The sequence below is a fragment of the Mauremys reevesii genome, linkage group 26 (genome assembly GCF_016161935.1).
Source record: "Mauremys reevesii isolate NIE-2019 linkage group 26, ASM1616193v1, whole genome shotgun sequence".
NCBI classification, from domain to species: Eukaryota; Metazoa; Chordata; order Testudines; family Geoemydidae; genus Mauremys; species Mauremys reevesii.
The window spans coordinates 15,321,357-15,348,294 of NC_052648.1; the positions used below are offsets into that span (position 1 = coordinate 15,321,357).

The 26,938-nt window shown below is 44.0% G+C and overlaps 1 protein-coding gene across 6 annotated transcripts in view; it reads left to right on the forward strand.

Moving 5' to 3' along the window:
- Positions 1-26,938, forward strand: part of SPPL2B (signal peptide peptidase like 2B) — a 99,272-nt gene that overhangs the window by 5,733 nt on the left and 66,601 nt on the right. For 2 of the 6 annotated variants that reach the window (XM_039515180.1, XM_039515179.1), the window contains one exon: positions 2,895-3,000. The exons of the other annotated variants lie outside the window; for them this stretch is intronic. The gene's annotated coding sequence lies outside the window, so the exon portion shown is untranslated. The remainder of the gene's footprint in view (positions 1-2,894; positions 3,001-26,938) is intronic. 6 annotated transcript variants of the gene reach the window in all.

Sequence of the window (26,938 nt, forward strand, 5' to 3'; positions counted from 1 at the left end):
GATTTACTGAGTAAGATAATGCGGTTTTTACATAGCCACTTTTCAGAAAGACCTGAACTTTAAGATTCTGTGGTTGTGTCAACCTGACCTGGGCTGTACTTTCAGTGTTAGTAATGCAAAGTTCTTCTTCATGCTTTTTTCCCCATAACTTCCTCTACCCTACCTTTTGATAGCTACTGAACAAACTGTCCTTCCTAGGTATTTACAGGATGTCAATCTGTTCATAGAATCATAGATTCAAGATCAGAAGGGACCATTAAGATCATCTAGTCTGACCTCCTGCAAGATGCAGGCCACATAAGCCGATCCACCCACTCCTTAAGCAAGCGACCCCTGCCCCATGCTTCGGAGGAAGGCGAAAAACCTCCAGGGCCACTGCCAATCTACCCTGGAGGAAAATTCCTTCCCGACCCCAAATATGGCGGTCAGCTGAACCCCGAGCATGCGGGCAAGACTCTCCAGCCATACCCTCTGGAAAAAGGCTAACAATATCCTATCATTGACCCATTGTACTAATTACCAGTGTGGCACTTAATTGACCTATCTGTTAATGAGAGGCCATTGAAATAAGTTTCTCTATTTAGCACCTTCTGTGCTAGGTTCTCAAAATGCTTTACAAACATTAGTGAATTAAACATGAAAATAGCTGGGTGTTCTCATTTTTCAAAGATGGGGAAAACAGGCACAAAGAGGTGAAATGATTTGCCCCAGGCCCCACAGGAAGCTTGTGGCAGAGCTAAAGATAAAGCCCCAATCTTATTCCAGTCCTTTGCTTTAACTACAAGACGTTGTTCCCAATGAGTCTTCAATGGTTGTGTACCAATTCAAGATTTGAAATAGAACAACTTTCAAGTTTGTTTCTCTCTTTTGAAGCATGAGACCTGTGACTTTGAAAAGGTATTGCCGTCTTTGTCTGAGCTGAATTTTAACAAATTTCTTCACCTTAATGCAGTGTTCAGCAACCCTTCGGCACACAGCCCATCAGGGGAATCCACTGGTGGTCCGCAAGACATTTTGTTTACATTGACCGTCCACAGGAACAGCTCCCTGCAGCTCCCAGGGGCTGTGGTTTGCCATTCCTGGCCAATGGGAGCTGCAGGAAGCGGCAGCTAGCAGGTCCCTGCAGCCTGCCGCTTCCCACAACTCCCATTGGCCAGGAATGGTGAACTGTGGCCCCTGGGAGCTGCAGGGGGGCCGTGCCTGTGGACGGTCAATGTAAACAAAATGTCTTGCGGACCACCAGTGGATTACCATGATGGGCCGTGTGCCGAAGGGTTGCTGACCCCTGCCTTAATGCATCCTTAACTGAAGTTTCCACAGACCATGCACAACAGCAGAGGACCAAATCATGGAAATAGTCTAAAAATGGATGTGCTGCTTACCTTTGTCACACATGTAGGTGTGTGCACACTTCTTGCAACTCTTTCTTACGGTCCCTTTTGTTATCTCAAAGAATACTAATTCTAGATGGCATGTGTATATTTTCTTCCTTCTTTTAAATAGCGTGATAGGTCTCACTAAGCTCTCAGTCTTCAATTTGTGTGGTTTGATCAATGTCGGCTACAAATCAAGTATTATTGATTCACTGAAAGCATCAGAAATATTATATGAAAATAGACTAAAAGAAGTAGCAAAAAGGAACAAAAAATGGAGCTTGAGTCCATGAGTTATGGTAGGCCTTGGAGTACTTCTCAGTGTATGGGAGTACAGACCTTTGTGGAAATGGCCCTAAAACTCTTACCTCACTGGAATAATGGAGGTGGCCCTTTCTGTTGGTGTGTACTCTGTGGCAAGATGGGCTGGTGCCAAAACAGGGATATGTGTGCTGTTTGTAATTCCATTGCATTTTGGAAACCCGACTGCTTCAAAACCATCTATGGTCCTGCACATTACCAAGAGTCACAGCCATGGTGCATTTCCCGATTCCAAATTGATTTCCCACTGACCGGTAGCAGTCTGATGTTGCAAGTTTCCAGTTTGCAGTCTGAAAAGTTTCCAGTCTGAAAGTTCTGCAGCTGCTGCTCATCATCCCTAACCTGCATTACCCAGTGATGCAACCAGTCAGTACTTGTTTCTCAGGCCCGGGCTCCACCATCTGCAGCTGCTCCATGAATGCCACCGAAAACCTTGAATTGGTTTTTGCTATGTCCAACAGAAAACTGTCCTCCAAAGAATAATCATTTTCCCTACTCATTCAGTTTTTCTTGCAGCTCTGTAGATACTACAGGATTGTGCTCCCTGAACTTGCAATGGGGTTTAGTTGGGGTTGATCCTGCTTTGAGCAGGGAGTTGAACTAGATGACCTCCTGAGGTCTCTTCCAACCCTAATCTTAATATGATTCTATGACAATAGTGAAGAGCTATAGGTAATAATTGAAGATATACCAATCTCCCAGAGCTGGAAGGGACCTTGAAAGGTCATCGAGTCCAGCCCCCTGCCTTCACTAGCAGGACCAATTTTTGCCCCAGATTCCTAAGTGGCTCCCTCAAGGATTGAGCTCACAACCCTGGGTTTAGCAGGGATTTTAGAAAAAAAGGTGTGAAAATGATGGGATAAAGATAACATTATGGGATGGAGACAGTTGCAAACTGGGAAGTTGACCCCATGCTCCCAGTCACGCCTAAATGACTAATTTTGGCCCATCATGCATTGCCAGAACTTTGCAAAAGGCAGGGCACTAGTTAGTGGCGAGTTGCATAGTGGGATACCGGCCCAAGGTGCATTGCACTCTGCATTGATTCAAGCACTCCTGGTGAATATGTACACTGCCAACACAAGGAGCCATGTATGCATTTGCAGAAGCGTTGTACTAACTGCATTGACTGTATGCTAATGTAATTTTGAGTCAATATAACTTTGATCTCAGGCTTTGTGAATCTCCATCATTTTCCAGGCACAGCAATGCTCAGTGTCACCACACCTAAGTTCCTTTGTGAAGCTCCCACTCTCTACACGGGTTTTGTGAGGATATATGCATTAAAGATTGTGCGGCATTAAGGGTATGTCTACACTACGAATTAGGTTGATTTTATAGAAGTCGATTTTTAGAAACAGATTTTATACAGTTGATTGCATATGTCCACACTAAGCACATTAAGTCGGCGGAGTGCGTCCTCACTACCGTGGCTAGCGTTGACTTACAGAGCGGTGCACTGTGGGCAGCTATCCCACAGTTCCCGCAGTCTCCACTGCCCATTGGAATTCTGGGTTAAGCTCCCAATGCCTGATGGGGCAAAAACATTGTCGTGGGTGGTTTTGGGTACATGTCGTCAGCTCCCCTCCCTTTCTCCCTCCCTTCCGTGAAAGCAATGGCAGACAAACGTTTCGTGCCTTTTTTCCTGGGTTACCCGTGCAGTCGCCATACCACAGCAAGCATGGAGCCTGCTCGGCTCACCATCACCGTACGTCTCCTGGGTGCTGCTGGCAGACGCGGTACTGCATTGCTACACAGCAGCAGTTCCTTGCCTTCATGGCAGACGGTGCTGTAGGACTGATAGCTGTCGTATGTCTCCTGGGTGTTCCTGGCAGATCTCGGTGAGGGGTGCCTGGACAGACATGGCTATCCTCCTCTTAGAACACCGAATTGGAGGCAGACACTCCAGGTCATTCTCTTCTTTAACTTTCATCTCATGGAGATTCAGTCCTGCCTGGAATATCATGCGAGCTGGAGGCTTCTGCCTCAGGCTGCTCTCCCAGCCAGCAGCACTGCGCAGTCACACCTACCCCAGCCTACCCCTTGCTCCCATGGCTCATGAAGCCTGCACAGTAGTAAGGAGCAGTTCAACTATAGGCTGAGCAAGTGCAGAATGGTGGTAGAATGTGCCTTTGGATGTTTAAAAGCTTGCTGGTGGTGTTTGCTCACTAGGTCAAACCTCAGTATAACCAACATTCCCATTGTTGTTGCTGCTTGCTGTATGCTCCATAATATCTGTGAGAGTAAGGGGGAGATGTTTATGGCGGGGTGGGAGGTTGAGGCAAATCGTCTGGCGTCCGATTTTGAGCAGCCAGACACCAGGGTGATTAGAAGAGCACAGCAAGGCGCGCTGCGCATCAGAGAGGCTTTGAAAACCAGTTTCATGACTGGCCAGGCTTCAGTGTGACACTTGTGTGTGTTTCTCCTTGATGCAAACTCGCCCCCTTTGTTGATTTTAATTCCCTGTAAGCCAACCAATAGTTACTGAAGCCAATAGTTACTGAAATAAAGTAACTATTGTTTTGAAAACCATGCATTCTTTCTTTATTAATTACAAAAAAAAAAAAAGAGAGAGATAACGGACAATGTAGCTCGGGTGGGGTGGGGGAGGAGGGAAGGACAAGGCCACATTGCTTATTGTAGCCACACTAAAAATCAAACTGTTTGAATGACAGCCTTCTGCGTGAGGAGGCTTTGGAACATGGGGAGGAGGGTAGGCGGCTATACAGTGGATGCAGTGGGGGTCTGTGCTCTTGTTGGCTTTCCTGCAGCTCCAAAAGATGCTTCATCATGTCCGTTTGCTCTCCCAACAGATGCTTCATCATGTCCGTTTGCTCCCCCATTAGCCTCAGCATCGTGTCCTGCCTCTGCTCTTCGTGCTCACTTAATTCTTTCCTGGCCTCTGCCACTGAATGCCTCCATGTATTAAGCTGTGCCCTATCAGTGCAGGAGGACTGCATGAGCTCGGAAAACATGTCATCGCGAGTGCATTTTTTTTCACCTTCTAATCTGCGATAATCTCAGGGATGGAGATGATAGGGGGAGTGTAGAAACATTCTACGCTTTATGATTCTGGGGGGACTTCATGGTCACTTGTGCTGCTGAGTTCGCCACACTGACCAAACAGGAAATGAAATTCAAAAGTTCCTGCGGCTTTTCCTGTGTACCTGGCTAGTGCATCGGAGTTCAAAGTGCTGTCCAGGGCAGTCACAATGGAGCACTCTGGGATAGCTCCCAGAGGCCATACAGTCGATTTGCGTCCACGCTACCCCAAATTCGACCCAGCAAGGTTGATTTTAGTGCTATTCCCCTCACCAGGGAGGAGCACAGAAGTCTATTTTAAGAGCCCTTAAAGTCAACAGAATAGGGTTGGTTGTGTGGATGCATTCTCAGATACTAGAGAGGGGGCAGGGACTCAGACCCCCTCCTCCTAGAGAGGTAGGTCTCTTCTCCACTTATTCAAGCTCACACAGAGGCAAGAAGATGTGGAGCAGAGTCGCCTGTGATCTTGGCACACACTGTGAGGGACCAGAGGTCTGGAACCCTGGTCCATAGGTCTCTTAAGCATTAGTAAGTTCCAGCCTGCCACCAGGTGACCTGCTAACAGTTGCTAGAACCAGAAGCTCAATTCCAACAGAGGACTCCAGTGATGGGATCTGACTGGCAGAACTCTGGGGCTCCTGATTGGTTCCCTGCTTCTATTTTAATGAAGCACAGGACCAGGAAGTTGTCCATGTGAGTTGGTTTCCCCTGCTTAGGACTGCTTCCCTTGTGCTACCTGCTCCTGCAGCCTGACTCTTATTAACTGGTAACCTCACCATGCCTGCCTCCTGACATCTATCTCGGTCTGCCTTCTGGCATATCTCAGACTCTGACCTCCTGGTATCTGACCTGGCCTGACTTCCAACTCCTATTCCAACCACTAGGTAGGATGCCCACTTCCCAGTGGTGACAGTGTGCATGGACCACTTACACCAGAGAAATGAGCCTGGTGGTGCCAGCAGAATGGATCTGGCTAACCTTTTGGGAGCACTGGACACATTCGAGTGGGCTGCCTGCCTTCAGGTGGACACCCAAGCCCTGCAGACATAGGTTGTCCAAGTGACCTCAGGAAACCAGCAGGAGCAAGTCAGACAGTTGTATGTTGAAAATGCCACATTTCTGACCTGGCTCTCGCGGAGCCCTGTTCCCCAGTCCATCTTCTGGAACAGTTTGATGGTAATTGCCCAGTGCCGCTTCCTGTTCATGATGCAGCCTCAGTGCTATGCTACTATTGTGCAAAGGTGAGCCTGGTTATCAGACAGCTGTCGGGGGAAGCCTGAGACTGGGCCTCCCCCTTCTTGGAGTGGTGACAGCCTGGTATTTTCAAACTGGGAGGTCTTCCTCCAAGCTATGTCAATGCTATCCAATGATCCGCACCGAGTCCAAATGGTGGAGGCTCACATCAAAGACAGTGCTTGTTTCTGCTGTATGTGATGGTATAAGATGACCAAAATCAAACTCAGCATTTAAAGTGAGGGTATAATCTTGATTTTATATAATGGTGGTATAATATTTTCAGTCCCTTACATCCTGAAGAGAAACTTTATCTGCAGTTATTTCATGGAAGATTAGGGTTGCCAGGGACCTCAGGAGGTCATCTAGTCCAACCTCCTGCTCAAAGCAGGGCTAATCCCCAGACACATTTTTACCCCAGTTCCCTAAATGGCCCCCTCAAGGATTGAATTTACAACCCTGGGTTTAGCAGGCCAATGCTCAAACCACTGAGCTATCCCTACTGTCTTGTTGGAGCAACTTGAAGGAGAGTCTGTGAGTTGGAAGATTTTTGCAGTTGAGCCTATAGCATCCTTAGTATTCTGCCGGGTTCAGCTGAAAGCTTAATCTGGGAGAAGGTGGAGCTTTTTCAGAGTTTTTTTTTGTATTTTGCCTTTCAGTTATTTCCCATAGTGCTCATAGTGTTGTAGTCTTGTATCACGAAGGAAGATTATACCCTGACAGCCGTCCTCATATTTCAGATAGGGTATCATTTTCACTTGAATGTGTGTAATGTATCAGTAGAGGCGGTTGTTGTTCATATTTTGTGCAATAAAACTATATGGGAAAACTTAAGTTTATGTGAGGAAATTCAATGTACATTCCAGGAAATTCAATGTACAGAACAGCTCTATTTTGTATACTGGGGTATGGTTAGTTTCAACAGGTGTGGACTCGAGACAGCCTTTGCAGGTGGTGTATGCTTTTCTCAAGCCTTTTACTAAGGAAAGGGAAACTATACATTGGGGTAGGCAACCTATGGCACAGCACGCGAGCTGATTTTTAGTGGCACTCACACTGCCCGGGTCCTGGCCAGCAGTCCGGGGAGCTCTGCATTTTAATTTAATTTTAAATGAAGCTTCTTAAACATTTTAAAAACCTTATTTACTTTACACACAGCAATAGCTTAGTTATATATTATAGACTTATAGAAAGAGACTTTCTAAAAATGTTAAAATGTATTACTGGCACACGAAACTTTAAATTAGAGTGAATAAATGAAGACTTGGCACACCACTGCTGAAAGGTTGCTGACCCCTGCTATAGATGGAGTTGTATTTAGTCAGGGTGAAAGGAAAGGGGCATTGTATAGTAGAACCTCAGAGTTACGAACACAGTGGATGTTGCTCATAACTCTGAAGTGTTTGCAACTCTGAACAAAATGTTATGTCTATTCTGTCAAAAGTGTTGCAACTGAACATTGACTTAATACAACTTTGAAACTTTACTATGCAAAAGAAAAATGCTGCTTTCCTTTTAATTTTTTAGTAATTTGTTTAACCCAGTACTGTATTTCCTTTTTTTTTTAATGTTTTTATTTTTTTTTGTCTCTGCTTCTGCCTGATTGTGTACTTCTGGTTCCAAATGAAGTGTGTGGTTGACTGGTCAGTTTGTAATTCTGGTGTTCGTAACTCTGAGGTTCTACTGTACTGTGACAGAGTTTAGAGAGCTTGGCACAGGCAAAAAAACTTTTTGACAATGGCTTTGATGTAGGGAGAGAGGGTGAGAAAGTAGGACAGAATGATAGGAAAAGGAAGGGCGTAAAAAGAGGAATTAGGGTAATAATGACTAGGAGGATGTTAGAAATGTCTTAGGGGGTGGGGAGAAGAGGAGAGTATCAGTGGAGAGGAGTTTTTGGAGGCAGGGTTATCTTTATGAATTAGACATGGATTGAAAGAAGGAAGTAAAGTTTTCTAATGTTAATATTCACCACTGCAGGTGTCACTTGGACCCTTTTACACTTCTGCATTGCTTTGTACAGTGGTAATTTGTGTCATATAGCCTGAAATTGGTTAGGCCCTGGCTGATCTCTGAGATGCCTCTGTGACGAAGTGGGACTGTTCTTAATGTTTCCTCTAAATACTGTGTGTGTGCCTCAGTTTCCCCTATGCATTTCCGATGTCTCCAGTGTGCATAAATTGCTGACACTTTGTATCCTAGCAACAAATGGCTGGGGCCCTTCACGTGCAAGGGAATAGCTAAAGGTGAATAAAGAGATCAGGTGACCTCCTGGCCTGGGAGAGAGACAAAGGCCAAAAAGGAGGGGCTGGAGGGGGTTTCAGTTTGGAGCTGGCTGGGGACTGGAAGTGAGGGCAGATGGGGTGGTCTGCCTCGATGGGCCCCAGAATGGACCCGGCTAAGGGGACCCATTCTCTGTACCTACAAGCTCTGTTTTAGACCGTGTTCCTGTCATCTAATAAACCTCTGTTTTACTAGCTGGCTAAAAGTCATGTCTGACTGCAAAGCAAAGTGAGGGTGCAGGACCCTCTGGCTTCCCCAGGACCCCGCCTGGGCGGACTCGCTGTGGGAAGCGCACGGAGGGGCAGAGGATGCTGAATGCTCCAAGGAGAGACCCAGGAGGTGAAGCCGTGTGAGCTTCTTGCCCTGAAGACAGTCTGCTCCAAGGGTGAGGAGGCTCCCCAAAGTCCTGCCTGGCTTTGTGGGGAGCAGTTCCAGAGCATCGCCCGGGGACTCCATGACAGCCTCTCTGTGCCTGATTGTGACAGTTGCATTCTGCTGGAATGCTTGTCTACCCTGGGCTTTACCTCCTTGAAAGCAGGCAGCCAAGGACAGCACGGGAGGTAGGGGTCTCTGCACAGGGATCTCTTTCCTCTTAGAGATTGAGTATTATTATTTTTAAGGATGCCCTGAAAGAAGTGTGTGTTCTCGCTGTATGGCTTTCTTAATTTAGGCCTTCAGCCAGAAGGTAGTTATCTCACTTGGAGGTGGAGGTAATAGAAGTTGGAATGAGTTTAATCTGTACCAGTTGTTGAAGAGTTGTTTACTTTAATGTTTGTACTATGTACCCAAATATTATAATGGGTGCAGTACATACAAACGTTACCTTTTTGAATCTCTCTGGTTTCAGCTACTTTATTTTGTCATACTCAAGTTTATTGACACTAAGAATTGTAGGGAATTCCTTCCCACTCCCTCCCTCCATCCACCACCCCAATTGGTCTAGCGTAAGTGCTAGCAATGGTGGAAGTGTAGTGTAAGAAGCAGGTGTTTTCAGTATTGTTATTTAAAGCTGTTCCAAATAGGGTTGGAGTAATAGAGTAAAAGAACTCTCTCACCATTCCTGGTGGAGATGCAGCAGTACTAGAAGAATGGTGGGAGAATTGTGTACAAGTCTCAGTATAGACAGCCTCAAAGACTTAAGCAGAGAAATTAAAGCTAGTTTTGTTTGCATATTCTGCCCCTTTGTAATATTTGGGTGCCTCAGCAGCTACATTATTAAACCACTCTTTACCGATCTGAAGGTAAGCATTTCCTCCAGCCCGCTCCACACATTGATATAGACTCATAGACTTTAATGTCAGAAGGGATCATTATGATTGTCTAGTCTGACCTCCTGCACAATGCAGGCCACAGAATCTCTCCCACCTACTCCTGTAACAAACCTCTAACCTATGTCTGAGCAATTGAAGTCATCAAATTGTGGTTTAAAGACTTCAAGGTGCAGAGAATCCTCCAGCAAGTGACCCAGGCCCCACGCTGCAGAGGAAGGTGAAAACCCCTCCAGGACCTCTGCCAATCTGCCCTGGGGGAAAATTCCTTCCCAACCCCAAATATGGCGATCAGCTAAACCCTGAGCATGTGGGAAGGACTCACCAGCCAGACACCCAAGAAAGAATTCTCTGTAGTAACTCAGATCCCACCCCATCTAACATCCCATCACAGACCATTGGGCATATTTACTGCTAATAGTCAAAGATCAATTAATTGCCAAAATTAGGCTATCCCATCATACCATCCCCTCCATAAACTTATCAAGCTTAGTCTTGAAGCCAGATACACCTCTACCTTGATATAACGCTGTCCTAGATGTTAGAGAGCTTATTCCTTCACTCTCCCACTTCCCTGGTCCTTCTCGCATGAACAGAGAGCAACAATACCTGAAGTCTGAAGGTGGAAACAATTCAATGTTTATTGGGGTGAACTTCCAGCAAGCTTAAATCCAAGTTCCTTTTTCCTTATTTTCGAATCCCAACTTTCTTCCTTTTTGCCCCTAATTTATATAGTAATATTCTTAGCTATACCATAATCAATCATTCTACTAAAATTTACCTAACCAATCCTAACATATTGTAACATGATTAGCTAACCAGTTATATCCTACCACCTTAATTAGTTTACACCCAGCAAAATTAATTGTACAGAAGACAGAAACAATCACAGAACCAGACAGAGACCATGTAAATAAACATTCAAAACAATACAGAAGTGAGGATTTCACAACTACATCTATACAGACATAAGGGTTCTCCAGCTATGTATATTGATAAGTGAGTTCTTACCAGACAGAAAACTTTCAAACTAAATTTCCTTTTACATGTTCTAGGCTTTTTCCTTTCTCTGGAGGTGATAGATTGGATCACCTTCCTAACAGCCCCAGATTGCCTTATTTCAATATGACTAAACAAGGCCTTAGACTGTCGCAGTGAAAGAAGGCCCTTACACAGATAGACAATAATTTTGATTCTTTCTTTTATACCTCTATAACTAGCTAAGTGATACGAATATACTTAAATTCTTAAAGTATAGGCCTTTGCAGACAGGCTTGAATATCTATATCCTAACACTCGGGAGCCAAAAAATCTTACCGCGTTCTAGGTGAAACCGCATTATATCAAACTTGATTTGATCTGCCGGAGTGCGCAGACACCCCCCTCCACCGGAGCGCTGCTTTACCACATTATATCTGAATTTGTGTTATATCAGGTGGCGTTATACACCTCTACCTGGATATGTCTTTTGCCTCCACTACTCCCCTTGGAACCAGAACTTCACTCCTCTGATGATTAGAAACCTTCATCTAATTTCAAGTCTAAACTTCCTGATGGCCAGTTTATATCCATTTGTTCCTGTGTCCACATTGGTACTGAGCTTAAATAATTCCTCTTTTTCCCTGGTATTTATCCCTCTGATGTATTTATAGAGAGCAATCATATCTCTATATTGGATCCCCTGGGAGAATAACATGACGGGGAAAGGAGACCAGGGAGAGCTGCCTGTATTTTAAAGATCCCTTATTGAGGTTTCAGGAACAAACCATCCCAGTGTATAGAAAGAATAGTAAATATGGCAGGTGACCAGCTTGGCTTAACGGTGAAATCCTTGCCAATCTTAAACACAAAAAAGAAGCTTACAAGAAGTGGAAGATTGGACAAATGACCAGGGGGAGTATAAAAATATTGCTCAGGCATGCAGGAGTGAAATCAGGAAGGCCAAATCACACTTGGAGTTGCAGCTAGCAAGAGATGTTAAGAGTAACAAGAAGGGTTTCTTCAGGTATGCTAGCAACAAGAAGACAGTCAAGGAAACCCCTTACTGGATGAGGGAGGCAACCTAGTGACAGAGGATGTGGGAAAAGCTCATGTACTCAGTGCTTCTTTTTCCTCTGTCTTCATGAACAAGGTCAACTCCCAGACTACTGCACTGGGCAGCACAGCATGGGAAGGAGGTGACCAGTCCTCTGTGGAGAAAGAAGTGGTTCAGGACTATTAAGAAAAGCTGGATGAGCACAAGTCCATGGGGTCAGATGAGCTGTATCCGAGGGTGCTAAAGGAGTTGGCGGATATGATTGCAGAGCCATTGGCCATTTGAAAACTCTTGGTGATTGGGGGAGGTCCTGGATGACTGGAAAAAAGCTAATGTAGTATGCCCATTTTTAAAAAAGGGAAGAAGTAGAATCAGAGGAACTACAGGCCAGTCAGTCTCACCTCAGTCCCTGGAAAAATTATGGAGCATGTCCTCAAGGAATCAATTCTGAAGCACTTAGAGGAGAGGAAAGTGATCTGGAACAGTCAGCATGAATTCAGTAAGGGCAAGTCATGCCTGACTAACCTAATTTCCTTCTACGATGCGATAACTGGCTCTGTGGATGAGGAGAAAGCAGTGGATATGTTATTCCTTGACTTTAGCAAAGCTTTTGATACAGTTTCCCACAATATTCTTGACAGCAAGTTAAAGAAGTCTGGGCTGGATGAATGGATATAAAGCTGGCTAGATCGTTGGGCTCAACAGGTAGCGATCAATGGCTCCATGTGTAGTTGGCAGCCGGTATCAATCGGAGTGCCCCAAGGGTTGGTCCTGGGGCCGGTTTTGTTCAGTATCTTTATTAACGATCTGGAGGATGGCGTGGACTGCACCCTCAGCAAGTTTGCAGATGACACTAAACTGGGAGGAATGGTAGATATGCTGGAGGGTAGGTATGGGATATAGAGGGGCCTAGACAAATTAGAGGGTTGGGCCAAAAGAAATCTGATGAGGTTCAACAAGGACAAGTGCAGAGTCCTGCACTTAGGACGGACGAATCCCATGCACTGCTACAGATGAGGGACCGAATGGCTAGGCAGCAGTTCTGCAGAAAAGGACTTTGGGGTTACAGTGGACGAGAAACTGGATATGAGTCAACAGTGTGCCCTTGTTCCCAAGAAGGCTAACAGTATTTTGGGCTGTATAAGTAGTAGGGGCATTGCCAGCAGATCGAGGGACGTGGTCATACCTCTCTATTCAACATTGGTGAGGCCTCATCTGGAGTAGTGTGTCCAGTTTTGGGCCCCACACTACAAGGAGGATGTGGAAAAATTGGAGAGAGTCCAGCGGAGGGCAACAAAAATGATTAGGGGGCTGGAGCACATGACTTCTGAGGAGAGGCTGAGGGAACTGTGATTGTTTAGTCTGCAGAAGAGAAGAATTAGGGGGGGATTTGATAGCTGCTTTCAACTACCTGAAAGGGGGTTCCAAAGAGGATGGATCTAGACTGTTCTCAGTGGTAGCAGATGACAGAACAAGGAGTAATGGTCTCAAGTTGCAGTGGGGGAGGTTTAGGTTGGATATTAGGAAAAACTTTTTCACTATTAGGGTGGTGAAGCAGTGGAATGGGTTCCCTAGGGAGGTGGTGGAAACTCCTTCCTTTAGAGGTTTTTAAGGTCAGGCTTGACAAAGCCCTGGCTGGGATGATTTAGTTGGGGATTGGTCCTGCTTTGAGCAGGGGATTGGACTAGATGACCTCTTGAGGTCCCTTCCAACCCTGACATTCTATATCTCACCTCAGCCTTCATTTGGTTAGGCTAAACAAGCCAAGCTCTTTGAGTCTCCTTTCATAAGACAGGTTTTCCATTCCTCGGATCATCCTAGTAGCCTTTCTCTGTACCTGTTCCAGTTTGAATTCATTCTTCTTAAACATGGGAGACCAGAACTGCACACAGTATTCTAGATGAGATCTCACCAGTGCCTTGTATAACGGTACTAACACCTCCTTACCTCTACTGGAAATACCTCGCTTGATGCATCCCAAGACCACATTACCTTTTTTCACGGCCATATCACATTGGTGACTCATAGTCATCCTGTGATCAAGCAATACTCTGAGGTCATCCTCCTCCTCTGTTACTTCCAGCTGATGCACCCCAGTTTATAAAAAAAATTCTTGTCATTAATTCATAAATGCATGACCTTGCACTTTTCACTATTAAATTTCATACTATTACTATTACTCCAGTTAACAAGGTCATCCAGATCTTGCTGTATGATATCCCCGTCCTTCTCTGTATTGGCAATACCTCCCAACTTTGTGTCATCCACAAACTTTATTAGCACATTCCCACTTTTTGTGCCAAGGTCAGTAATAAAAAGATTAAATAAGATTGGTCCCAAAACCAATCCCAGTATGACCCGTTGTAGTCTCCCCTTTAACCAGTTCCTTATCCACCTTTCAATTTTCATATTGATCCCCATCTTTTCCAATTTAGCTAATAATTCCCCATGTGGAATTGTATCAAATGCCTTATTGAAATTGAGGGTAAATTAGATCCTTTGTCTAAAAAAAATCTGTTACTTTCTCAAAGAAGGAGATCAGGTTGGTTTGGCACGATCTACCTTTTGTAAAACCATGTTGTATTTTGTCCCAATTACCATTGACCTCAATGTCCTTAACTACTTTCTCCTTCAAAATTTTTTCCAAAACCTTGCATACTACAGATGTCAAACTAACAGGCCTGTAGTTACCAAGATCACTTTTTTCCCCTTTCTTAAAAATAGGAACTATGTTAGCAATTCTCCAATCATATGGTACAACCCCGAATTTACAGTTTCATTAAAAATTCTTACTAATGGGCTTGCAATTTCATGTGCCAGTTCCTTTAATATTCTTGGATGAAGATTATCTGGGCCCCCCGATTTAGTCCCAATAAGCTGTTCGAGTTTGGCTTCTACCTTGGATGTGGTAATATCTACCTCCATATCCTCACTCCCATTTGTCACCCTACCATTATCCCTAAGCAACTCATTAGCCTCATTAAAGACTGAGGCAAAGTATTTTTTTAGATGTTGGGCCATGCCTAGATTATCCTTAACCTCCACTCCATCTTCAGTGTTTAGCGGTCCCACTTCTTCTTTCTTTGATTTTTTCTTATTTATATGGCTATAGAACCTTTTACTATTGGTTTTAATTCCCTTTGCAAGGTCCCAACTCTACATGGCTTTTGGCCTTTCTCACTTTATCCCTACATGTTCTGACTTCAATAAGGTAGCTTTCCTTGCTGATCCCTCCCATCTTCCATTCCTTGTAGGCTTTTTGCTTTTTCTTAATCACCTCTCTGATTAAGCTGCTCATCCAGCTTGGTCTACAACTCCTGCCTATGAATTTTTTCCTTTTTCTTGGGATGCAGACTTCTGATAGTTTCTGCAACTTTGACTTGAAGTAATTCTAGGACTCCTTCACCTTTAGATCCACGAATTCTTCAGTCCAATCCACTTCCTTAACTAATTTCCTTAAATTTTTAAAGTTAGCCCTTTTGAAATCAAAAACCCTAGTCACAATCTCTTTTTATCAGAGGGGTAGCCATGTTAGTCTGGATCTGTAAAAAGCAACAAAGAGTCCTGTGGCACCTTAAAGACTAACAGAAGTATTGGAGCATAAGCTTTTTTTGTTTATCCTTCCATCTAATTTGAACTTAATTAGCTCATGAGCCCTCAAACCAAGGTTGTCCCCTACAATCATTTCTTCTATGAGGTCCTCACTACCCACCAAAACCAAATCTAAAATGGCATCCCCTCTCATTGGTTCAGCAACTACTTGGTGAAGGAATCCATCAGCTATCCCATCCAGGAAAATCTGAGCCCGATTATTGTTACTAGCACTTGTCCTCCAGTCTATATCTGGGAAGTTAGTCTCCTATGATCACACAATTCCCATTAGTATTTACTTCATTAAAAAGGTGTCTATCCATGTCCAAATCAGATCCTGGTGGTCTATAGCACACCCCAAGCGAGGCTTTAATAGCTTTCTTCCCCAATGTGATTTTTTTAACCTAGACAGACTCTGTCTTATCCATTCCATCACTTCTTATTTCTTTACAGTCTACCTCATCATTGATTGTACAAAGAATCATAGAATATCAGGGTTGGAAGGGACCTCAGGAGGTCATCTAGTCCAACCCCCTACTGAAAGCAGGACCACTCCCCAGACAGATTTTTGCCCCAGATCCCTAAATGGCCCCCTCAAGGATTGAACTCACAACCCTGGGTTTAGCAGGCCAGTGCTCAAGCCACTGAGCTATCCCTCCCCCAGTGCTACTCCACCACCTTTGCCTTTATTTCTGTCTTTCCTAAACAACACATACCCTTCAATATCTGTACTCCAGTCATGATTACTATTCTACCATGTTTCTGTTATCCCTATAATATCTGGTTTCACTTCCTGCACCAGTAGCTCTAGTTCCTCCATTTTATTACCTAGGGTATGTCCACACTACCCGCTGGATCAGCGGGTAGCGATCTATCTATTGGGGATCGATTTATCGTGTCTTGTCTAGACACAATAAATCGATCTCTGAACACGCTCTCCATCGACTCCGGGTCTCCTCCAGGGCGAGAGGTGAAAGCAGAGTCGATGGGAGCTGCGGCCATTGATCCTGCGCCGTGAGGACAGGAGGTAAGTTGAAATAAGATATGTCGACTTCAGCTACGCTAGTCTTGTAGCTGAAGTTGCGTGTCTTCCATCAGCTCTATCTGCACTTCATGCAGACGAAACTCTTTTTCAGTACCCCCTCCAGGATCATGTACAGACCACAGCTTCCACATCCAGTCATCTTCATTGTGTCTTCCACTGGTTGGCTCACCACCACTGCTGCCTCAGTCATAGCCTTCCCACCTAAGCCCTGTTAGTCCGTGAAAAACAAACCAAACCAAAACACCACAAGCCACAGCGAAACAAACCCCCAACGAGCACCAAAACACTGCCAGAACGCCACACGCTGCCTTCACTAGCCTATCTATTCCTCTACCTGCTTCTTCTAGTCTTCCCTGCAAACTCCCACTCAAACTCCCCTGTTTACAGCTCCGTTTGCTGGCTCCTGTGCTGCTACAGCTGTCACAGGATTGCCGGGTGTCTGGTTTTTGACCGGAACACCTGATCAAAAAGGGATCCTGATGGCTCCGGTCACCGCCGCTGACTAGGCTGTTAAAAGTCCAGTTGGCGGCGAAGCGGGGCTGGCAGGCTCCCTATGTGGCTCTATGCAGCTCCCCAGAAGCGGCAATGTGTCCCTGCAGCCTAGTTTCTGGGGAGCTTCCTAGGTAAGCACTGCCCAGAGCCCACACTCCTAACTCCTTCCTGTGCCCCAACCCAACCCGCTCCCGGAGCCCGCACCCCAGCCCTGTCCCTTCCCCTCCCCGCACCCAAATCCCTCCCACAGCCTGCACCCCAACCCCTCTGTCCCAGCCCTTGTATGAGGTGAATTGAAAAATACTATTTCTTTTGTTTATCATTTTACAGTGCAAATATTTGTAATAAAAATAATATAAAATGAACACTGTACACTTTGTATTCTGTGTTATAATTGAAATCAATATATTTGAAAATGTAGAACAGCATCCAAAAGATTGAATACCAATTGAAATTTATTATATTATTTAACAGTATGGTTAAAACTTCGATTAATTGTAATTAATTTTTTTAATCATGATTAATTTTTTGTTAATCACATGAGTTAACTGTGATTAATCAACAGCCCTAGTTCAGAGTTGCAAACAACCTCCATTCCCTGAGGTGTTCGTAACTCTGAGGTTCTACTATCAACTAAAGGTGTGATATATAGCACTCCTAGCTGTCCCTGAAATGGTGCAAAGATTTATACTCTGCACTTAAAGTGAAAAGGTTGCCATGGTTACATGGTTATTGTTATTCAGCATAACTAAGAACCTGATGTAGATACAGCTTTTTTTGTAGATAATCATGAACACAGCAGGTGTATAATGTCCAACAGAAAGCTCCAAGGCTCTATCCCAGTACCTACAAAGCTCCATAGAAATCTATAGCCTGAGTAAAATAAGTGAAAACTATTAGGGCTCAGTATGCACAAAATGATATATAATGTGGCTGCTGGTGGTTTCTTGGCTTAATTCTGTCTTGAGTTTCTTCTCCTCAAATGGAAGGTTTACACCAGGGGTCTCAAACTCAAATGACCACGAGGGCCACATGAGGACTAGTACATTGGCCTGAGGGCCGCATTACTGACACCTCCCCCCACCGCCCTCGGCCCCGCCCCCACTCCACTCCTTCCATGAGGCCCCACCCCTTCCCTGCCCCCGTTCCAACCCCTTCCCCGAAATCCCTACCCCAACTCCACCCCCTCCCTGCCCCCAGAAAAAAGACTACTTAAATATTGTTTGTTTGGAGGAAGGGGTGTAGAGGTTTGAACATAAGAATGGCCATACTGGGTCAGACCAAAGGTCCATCTAGCCCAGTATCCTGTCTTCCGACAGTGGCTTCAGAGGGAATGAACAGAACAGGTAATCATCAAGTGATCCATTCCCTGATACCCATTCCCATCTTCTGGCAAATAGAGGCTAGGGACACCATCCCAGCCCATCCTGGCTAATAGCCATTGATTGACCTATCCTCCATGAATTTATCTAATTTTTTTTAATTGTGTTATAACCTTGGCCTTCACAACATCATCTGGCAAAGAGTTCCACAAGTTGACTGTTGTGTGAAGAAATACTTTTTGTTTGTTTGCTTGTTTTAAAACTACTGCCTATGAATTTCATTTGGTGATCCCTAGTTCTTGTGTTATGAGAAGGTATAAATAACACTTCTTTATTTACTTTCTCCACACCAGTAATGATTTTATAGACCTCTATCATATCTCTCCTTAGTCATCTCTTTTCCAAGCTGAAAAGTCCCAGTCTTTTTAATTTCTCCTTTTATGGAAGCTGTTTCATACTCCTGATCATTTTTTGTTGCCCTTTTCTGAACCTTTTCCAATTTCAATATATCTTTTTTGAGATGGGGTGACCAGATCTGCATGCAGTATTCAAGATGTGGGCGTACCATGGATTTATCTAGAGGCAATATGATATTTTCTATCTTATCCCTTTCTTAATGATACCCAACATTCTGTTTGCTTTTTTTGCCTGCTGCTGCATATTGAGTAGATGGAGTCATTGTTCTCTGAAAACAAGATCTTATCTTGAGTGGTAACAACTAATTTAGACCCCATCATTTTATATGTATAGTGGGATTGTTTTTCAATGTGCATTACTTTGCATTTATCAGCATTTTCTTGCCTAATGGCCCAGTTTTGTGAGATCCCTTTGTAACTCTTCCCTCTGTAACTTTTGGACTTAACTGTCTTGAGTAGTTTTGTATCATCTGCAAATTTTGCCACTTCACACCGCCTTTTTCCAGATAATTTATGAATGTGTTGGAACAGTACTGGTCCCAGTACAAAACCTGGGTGGGACATCACTATTTATCTCTCTCTGGCCTGAAAACTAGCCATTTATTCCAACTGTTTTCCTATCTTTTAACCAGTTACTGATCCATGAGAGGACCTTCCCTCTTATTCCATGACAGCTTACTTTGCTTAAGAGCCTTTGGTGAGGGACTTTGTCAAAGGCTTTCTGAAAATCAAAGTACACTATATCCACTGGATCATCCTTGTCCACATGTTTGTTAACCCCCTCAAAGAATTCTAGTAGATTGGCGAGGCATGATTTCTCTTTACAAAAATGATTTTGACTCTTCCTCAACAAATCATGTTAATCTATGTGTCTGAAGTTAGGCTAACTGGCCTGTAATTGCCAGAATCGCTTCTGGAGCCTCTTTTAAAAAATTGGCATCACATTAGCTATCCTCTACTCATCTGGAGAGGGGTGTATGTCAGTAATCAGATGGATAACAAATGCTGTGCTTTCATATAGTGGAGAGCCAAATAGCAGAACCTATCCTACTCTTTTCTTTCTCTTGCATACCCATCTTTGCTTGACTGTATTTTTGTTCATGCTTGTGTTGGCTTTTTAAAATTTCAATACTGAACAGCTGTGTTCCCTGTAAGGTGCGTGGCTGCGCAGCCACCCAAGAGTCAGTCTAGTGCCACACACTTGATTAGCAGAGCTGCGCACATCCGGTGATGTGTGTTCAGGTTCCACCTCCTGGCCGCCCCCCTCCTCCCACGCTGCTCTGCAGACGTGTTGCTTCTGCCTTGAAACCCCTGGCCAGCTGCTCCCAGGACCTTCCTGCTTGCTGTGCAGAGTGGAGGTTGGGGGCCCTGATGTCAGGGTGTCCCTCTCCATTCCACCTGTACCCCATCTTTGCAGAGCGGGGGAGAAGGGACAAGGCTCAGGAACAGGACGGAGCTGCTGGCAGCTGCTGCCGTCTGAACGAGCCTTCTGGTGAGTGCCGCTGTGCTTAGAGAAGCACAAAGTCTCTCATAGACTTCCCCAGCAGCCAGCATACACACGCGCGCGCTCTCTCTCTCTCTCTTTCACACACACACACACACACACACACACACACACACACCCTACTTGTCGTGGTGGTGGTGTTACTTCTTGGTACTTCCTACAATGCACATATATTATCTGTAATTTTATTCTTCCAAAGTGCTATTATTTTAGTTTTTTAACTACTCTGTACATTTCATAATTTATATTTCTCTCTTATGCTTAATTTTAATTCTTTGAGTAGTGAGTTCTAAAATGCCTAACCTGTCCTTGCTGGAGTAATTATCCCTATGGTAACTTTTAAAAAATATATATTATAGCTAGGTTTGTTGTTTCTTCTGGTGGCGCACATCCACACATACCTTGATATTGGTGCACATAACAAAATTAATTCTGCACATGGATGGAAAAAATTAGAGGGAACATTGCTGAACAGTTCAAGAAAATTAATGAAACGAAGTATATCATGAGTCCTTAAGAGTTAGTGTCATTGTTTGCTAACATGTAAACCAGCATTTGGGTCTTGCTCCAAACCAGAGGTGGCCAAACTTACTGATCCTATGACAGTATATGACTGTATATGACAGTCTTCAGAAGCTTGAGAGCCAGGGTGCACCTGCTGGGGCTCGGGGCTTCAGCCCCGTGGGAGGGTCCTGCCGGGACTCAGGGCTTCAGTCCCACTCCTGCTGAAATGCCAAGCCCTGGTAGGTGTGTCCCATGCGGCTGAAGCCCCGAGATCCCCCTATCCCACTGGACAGAAGCCCCTACCTCACCACCCTGCTGCAAGGCAGAGATCCTGAGCTCCTCCCCTCCCCACATATGGTAGGTGGAGAATGGGGAGGGCGTGCACTTTAATGGTAGAAGCGCCACATGTAGCTCATGAGCCACAGTTTTGCCATTCTTGCTCTAAACTTCTTTTTAAATATTTTACAATACCTGTTTTTTGTTCATATTGCCTGTGGGGAGCTTTTTATTGTAACCTGGGTGATAGTCTTTTCAGAAAAGACACAGTCCCTGTCCCAAGGAGCTGACATTCAAAATGCAGTAGACCACATGCTCACAAGTCACTAGATGGCCAGGTGAAAGACCATGTTATAAGCAGTGCTTGAAGTCTTTATTTTGTGCATTGTAAACCATATTTTTAGAAAGATAAGGTGCGTGAGTTAATATATTTTATTGTAATAACTTCTATTGTGGGGAGAGACAGGCAAGTTTTTTAGACAGCTTTTCTGGAAGGGCTTCACAGAAGAGAGTTTAAAGGAGGGTTTTGAGTGAGGTGGTTGGGTGAATGCAATTAAAACTGTTCTTTTTAATGCACAGGTCGAGTCACCGATCTGAGCATGTAATGCTCCTGGTCATTTGGCTCAAGACTGAGCATTGCATATGGGGGCCTGTAGTCAAGGTGTAGAATTTGTCAAATGCACACAATTATGCTCCAGAAACTAAGCATTCCAAAAAAAAAAGAGGGGGGGGGGACAAGCTCTCTTGGTTCATATTTAAGGTTAAAGTTTTCTTTGTCTGTGGACTTATTAGTTACATTCTGTAACTATTGCTTTTAGGCCAGTGCACTCCCAGTTAATCTCATTGGGATGTTTTCTCTGAACCTGGCCATTTAACAACATTGAATATGCCGTATCTGAAGTCCATCTAGTCCAGTTTTCCTGTCTCTGACAGTGACAAGTACCAGATGCTTCAGAGGAAGGTGTAAGAAATGTGGGATAATCTTCCTCCCATCTTAACTATTAGAGATCAGGATGAAACCTAGATTGGTTTAAGACCTGAAAAATAAGGATTAATATCCCTTCCAGAATTTTTGTTAGCATTACTTACGATAACTTAGGATATATTCTTGTTATCCTTAAATATCAAATCCTTTTTGGAATCTTGCTAAATTCTTGGCCTCAACAACTTCTTGTGGCAGTGAGTTTCACAGTCTAACTCTGGGCTGTGTGAAAAAGTATTTCCTTTCATAAGTTATGAATTTGCCACCTTTTAATTTTATTGAATGTTCCCTTGTTCTTGTGTTATGAGATGGGGAGATTTTTGTAGTGGCATTATAATCTTTTCTGTAATATTCTCTATCCCATTCCTTATCCATCCTAATAACATTTTTTTTTCTTGTACCACCGCTGCACATTGAGCAGTGGTCTATACTGAACTGTCTACAGTGGTGCTCAAGCCCCATTGCTGAGTTGATGTCATTAATTTAGAACCTGTGACCCTGGGTGCCCCTCAATGCTGACTGGCCCACCATACTATAAATCATATCAGGCGAGACACATTTGTTTTCCCCGACATACTGTTGTCGTAATATGTATCTAAAAGGTGTCATGTAAGGTACTGTATGTAAACTGCTGACACACACATCCTGAAAATCATTGGGTGATGTATGTACGGTTGTGCACCAAGAATTATAGATGTGTGCTGGAGATATTCTTAAAATGTGTTGGTGAGGCAGTGCATAAAGCCAGCCTGCCCTAGACAAGGGAATGTGTATTACCTCTCTGGCCAGTTTGATTACTGGCAGAGGACACTGAAAATAACTTTATTTACTTAATATGTAAAGGTATCAAGCTAATAAGCAGCAGCTTAATAAACACACCAGAGAACAGAGTCTGCATCTCAGGAATCGTTCCTGGTTCTTGAGGCAGAGACAATAGACTCTCAGTAATATAAGGGCACCAACAAGGCATTTTAGTTACCTATCACTTACGAAACAAAGGGAATGGTCTCCTTTGATTTTTGTGAATGTTGGTCCCCTGGCCTGGAGGGCTGGAGATGCTGGTAGCTAGATGTGAGTAAGAAAACTGCTTAGGCACAGATTGTAACTTCCTAAGATTAAGGGTCCCAGAATATAGAAGGGGAGCACAACTGGCACTAGGATCCAGGAGGCTGTGTTCAGCTGCAGAGTCAGCGGATCCCTAGATGAGACGCAGCCTCCGAGCTGGGCAGCTCTGCATTTGCAGAAATGAGGAGGGAGTTGGGCAGCGGCATGTAACCCCATATGGCCATTCATGCCTTGCCTCTGTTTGGGGGGCAACCCCCCCAAACTGCACACATGGTTGTGCCCCTCTCCTCTTCTCCCCCCCCCCCCCCCCGTGGTTTCCCTGCCATTTTCTGCAGGGAAAAGCAGGAAGGGGAGGGGGGGCGTTTTCTGCTGTGGGTGCGCAGTCCCGCAGGATCCCCCCAGGAGTAAGTCACTGGCTTGCACGTACGCTCAGCCCTGACCCCCCCCCCCCCAGCGGTGATCACGCAGGCACGCATGCCCAGCCCCCATCCCCCATTTGACCCGCTGCCGGGGAAGAAGCGCGTGTCTCCAGGAAGATTTTTTTTCCCCATTTTTCTGCATGGGGGGGTGGGGGGGAAATGTGGGCCATATGAATTCTGTGCCCGCGGATCAGTGCAGAATCACTCTGGGGGTACACCTTGTCTCTCTGGTCAAGGTATCATCTGGTTGGATGCATTCTCCCTAGACAAGGCAGGTTTGGATGAATGCAGTATGACTTCAGGATTCCCTGAAAGGCTGAGAGAGAGAGATCGGATAGGAGGAAAGAAATAATGGGGTGGAAAAGAACACAAGGGAAGGGAATAAAATACAGACTCTTTCGTGCCTTTGTGGTATTGGTAATTAGGTGTCCCCACTGGGAGGCTGATGACTGGATGTCGTGATGATATGATGACTTTCAGCACTCACAGGTGAAAACAAAGTTCCTTAAATAAGAGCAGGGCCAGCTGGTCTTCCTGTCAGGAAGAAAGTCCTTTAGATGCATCAAAATGAGTTGCAGTGCTGGCAGGTCAGGGAATGAGCTGAGGGAAGATAATTCTTCCGCCCTCCCCCAGTCTCTTTAAGAACCTCAAAAAGGAATAAAAGTGGGTGACATATTTTATCTTCATTGTTTTGTCCACCAATTTAATCTATTTTCATAAGGCCAAGCTTGGCAAAGGTAACTTTGCTCCCCCATTTTCTTGTTTACCAAGTATGATCTCACCACAGTCCTTGATTTGTATCATTAGGCCATTTTGTGTGGACTAATACAGTTTCTCGGTCTGGTTTTCTTGTACCTGTAATAACCATTCATTGTCGTAAACAATTTGACCTATTTTTTCATGGTTATTTTAACAGCTCAAGAACTTTCACATACCTAAGCTCAGTTGTAAAAAGTAACTTTTTGTTGGTCCAATAATCACAACAATAGGTATTTCCCCAAACATCCTCTGCAGTGGAGACTGGATCAGAGAAATCATGTAGTTCTCGGCAATGTCTTAATTTCCTTCTTTGCTCCCTTTAACATCAAATCTCAAACTTAATTATCAGAATTGTTTCTTTTACTTCTGATCATTTTAGCAAAAACATCCCATCAGTGTGATTCTCTCAAAATATCCCCCATGCTTCCATAGGTTCTGAAAGATCCAACAGCCCATTGCTCGTTGAAAAGATCTCCATTTTCTTCCTGACAATTTCTGTGATGCAATTATGAATTATCAATACTAAATCTGTAGCCTGTGGAAAATTTAATAAAAGCAGTATAAAACCTGATTTAATGTCAGTGAATTACAAGGGGCAATTATTCTGACTTTATTATTTGTTTTCATACAACTTAATAGAAATCTCCCTCTTTTTTTTTAATGTAAATGAAGAATTTCCAGTCCTTTCCACCCCCACTGCAGATATCCTTCCTGCAGAATTTAAATACAACTTCATGCAAAGTACATAGAGCCCTGGCTGTAATTTCTACAGGCAGGGCCGGCTCCAGGCACCAGTGAAGGAAGCAGGTGCCTGGGGTGGCCAATGGAAAGGGGCGGCAGTCCGTCCATTGTTGGGGCGGCACGTCCTGGTCGGTGGCGGCAGCTCAATCGGCCCGCTTCAGTCTTCTGCTGCAAATCGACGGCAGGTCCTTCGCTTCCTGTCGTCTTCTTTGGCGGCACTTCGGCGGTAGCTCAATCGTTTTTTTTTGTTTTTTTTCCTCCGCCACTTGGGGTGGCAAAAAAGCTGGAGCCGCCCCTGTCTACAGGTAGAATGTCTGTATTAAAGATAGGTTTCAGAGTAGCAGCCGTGTTAGTCTGTATCTGCAAAAAGAACAGGAGTACTTGTGGCACCTTAGAGACTAGCAAAGTCTCTAAGGTGCCACAAGGACTCCTCATTGTTTTAATTACAGCTGAGTGAATTATTGACTTTTTTTGGTTTGTAGTTTTGAACTGAAACTGGATTTTTTTTTTGTAACCTTCTGGGGTGCAGTCCAGAAGGTAAGAAATACCTTGGGTGTCTCAGCTGCTCAGCTGCTGTGGCTTACAACCTGGACACCAACAGCCAGCAGATAAGCATGCAGTATCCTGAGTGTCTGTGTGCTATGCAGTCCTGGTTCAATGCTCTGACCCCAGCAGTCTGCTTACAACACAATTCTAGTCTCTGTCACTCCAGTTGCCTTATGCAGGGGTGACCTAATATTCCCAGTCCTGAATTTTCCCCAAAACCATCTGCCCTGAAGTGTCCAGCCCTCTCCTGGAACACTTCGAGAAATAATAAAGTTTGCACCTCTAAACAGACAAAATGCTCAGCTTATAACTGCCACCCAAACACAGCACTGGCTTGGTTTAGATTAAAAGTAAAACAAGTTTATTAACAAAAGAAAATAGGATGTCAAGTGAGTTCATGTCTAAAGGATAGAGTCAGAAATGGTTACAAGCAAATAAAAGTGAAAAATGCTTTCTAGAGACTAAATCTTAATAAAACTACAATCTTGTTTCAAAGTAAGATTCTTATCACACCACCTTTCAGCAAGGTGGCTGACCACCCCTCTCATCAGGTCTTCCACAATGTCCAAAGTAAAGTTCATTCAAGCTGTGAGGAAGGCTCAATGGAGTCTCCTGATGAAGGAAGTTCGATACTGATTTCTTCCCTGCTGGTGTTTGCTATAATGCAAATTGATGTTTCCTACAATCTCCTTCCCCTGTCCTGATTCTGAGTGATTATCTTCTCCTTTTGTTGTCTTGATGGATCTGTTTACCTTTTATGTACATTGAATTCCCATTGTCTCTTAATGTACCTTGGAAATAGCTTCAAGTAACGAAACCACATTCCTTTGGCTAGAGTGGAATAACTTCAGCCCTGCTTGGCAGACACACTTTAAGACAATAATTCCCAATATGTTTCTAGTTTTGAATTTGTCCTCCATACACACATCACACAGCAATGATCAGTATGTTATTAGCTTTCTATTGATAAATTACATGTCGCCTTTAAGTAGTGTGGTGTGACGTTAGTGAATTGGAATACACTGAGCTGGTCAGGCCAGTTGAAATTCACTACCAGATACCAGTCATCCCCTCTGCCCTCTTGCATTGGGATGCTATTAGGGTCATACTCACCAAAACAAAAAAAATAAAACAAAATTATCTTTCTGATAGATTCAAAGGTTTTGAAACAAAATGTCATTTGAATCAACATTTTTCAAACAGTTCCAGATTGGCTGTACAACCATTTGAACCAGATAAAAATAAAAAGTCTTTATCTTTGCAAGGCTCCCTCCTTTTTCTTTGTATTTCTAGTTGCCGCCATCTTCTTTTCTCTATCTCAATTCTTCTTTCTGCTTAGGCTACTGGTATTGAACCCATTTTTGAAGCATGTGTCACACACTGGAGTGTGCAACAGTATCCAGGGGGATTGCTGAGGTTTGAAGTGTAAGGTAGCCAATCAAGAAAGGAGAGAGGTTTTTATTTTGTACTTGTTTAATAATAATTTAAAAAAAAACCCTCTCTTTCTCATTTCTGTTACTGTGGCAGATTTGGTGAAACAGATTTTTAGGATGTTTCTTGTTTCTATACATTTGTTTTGAAAATTCCCTAATAATGGAATATTGTGGAATGTAACTTTTTTGTTAAATGTAGTGACTATATGGTACAATATTTGTATGATCGAGATAGATATGATGACCTGAAAGTAATTGATGTGTGAGAGAACTTACTGCATTTCCGACTTA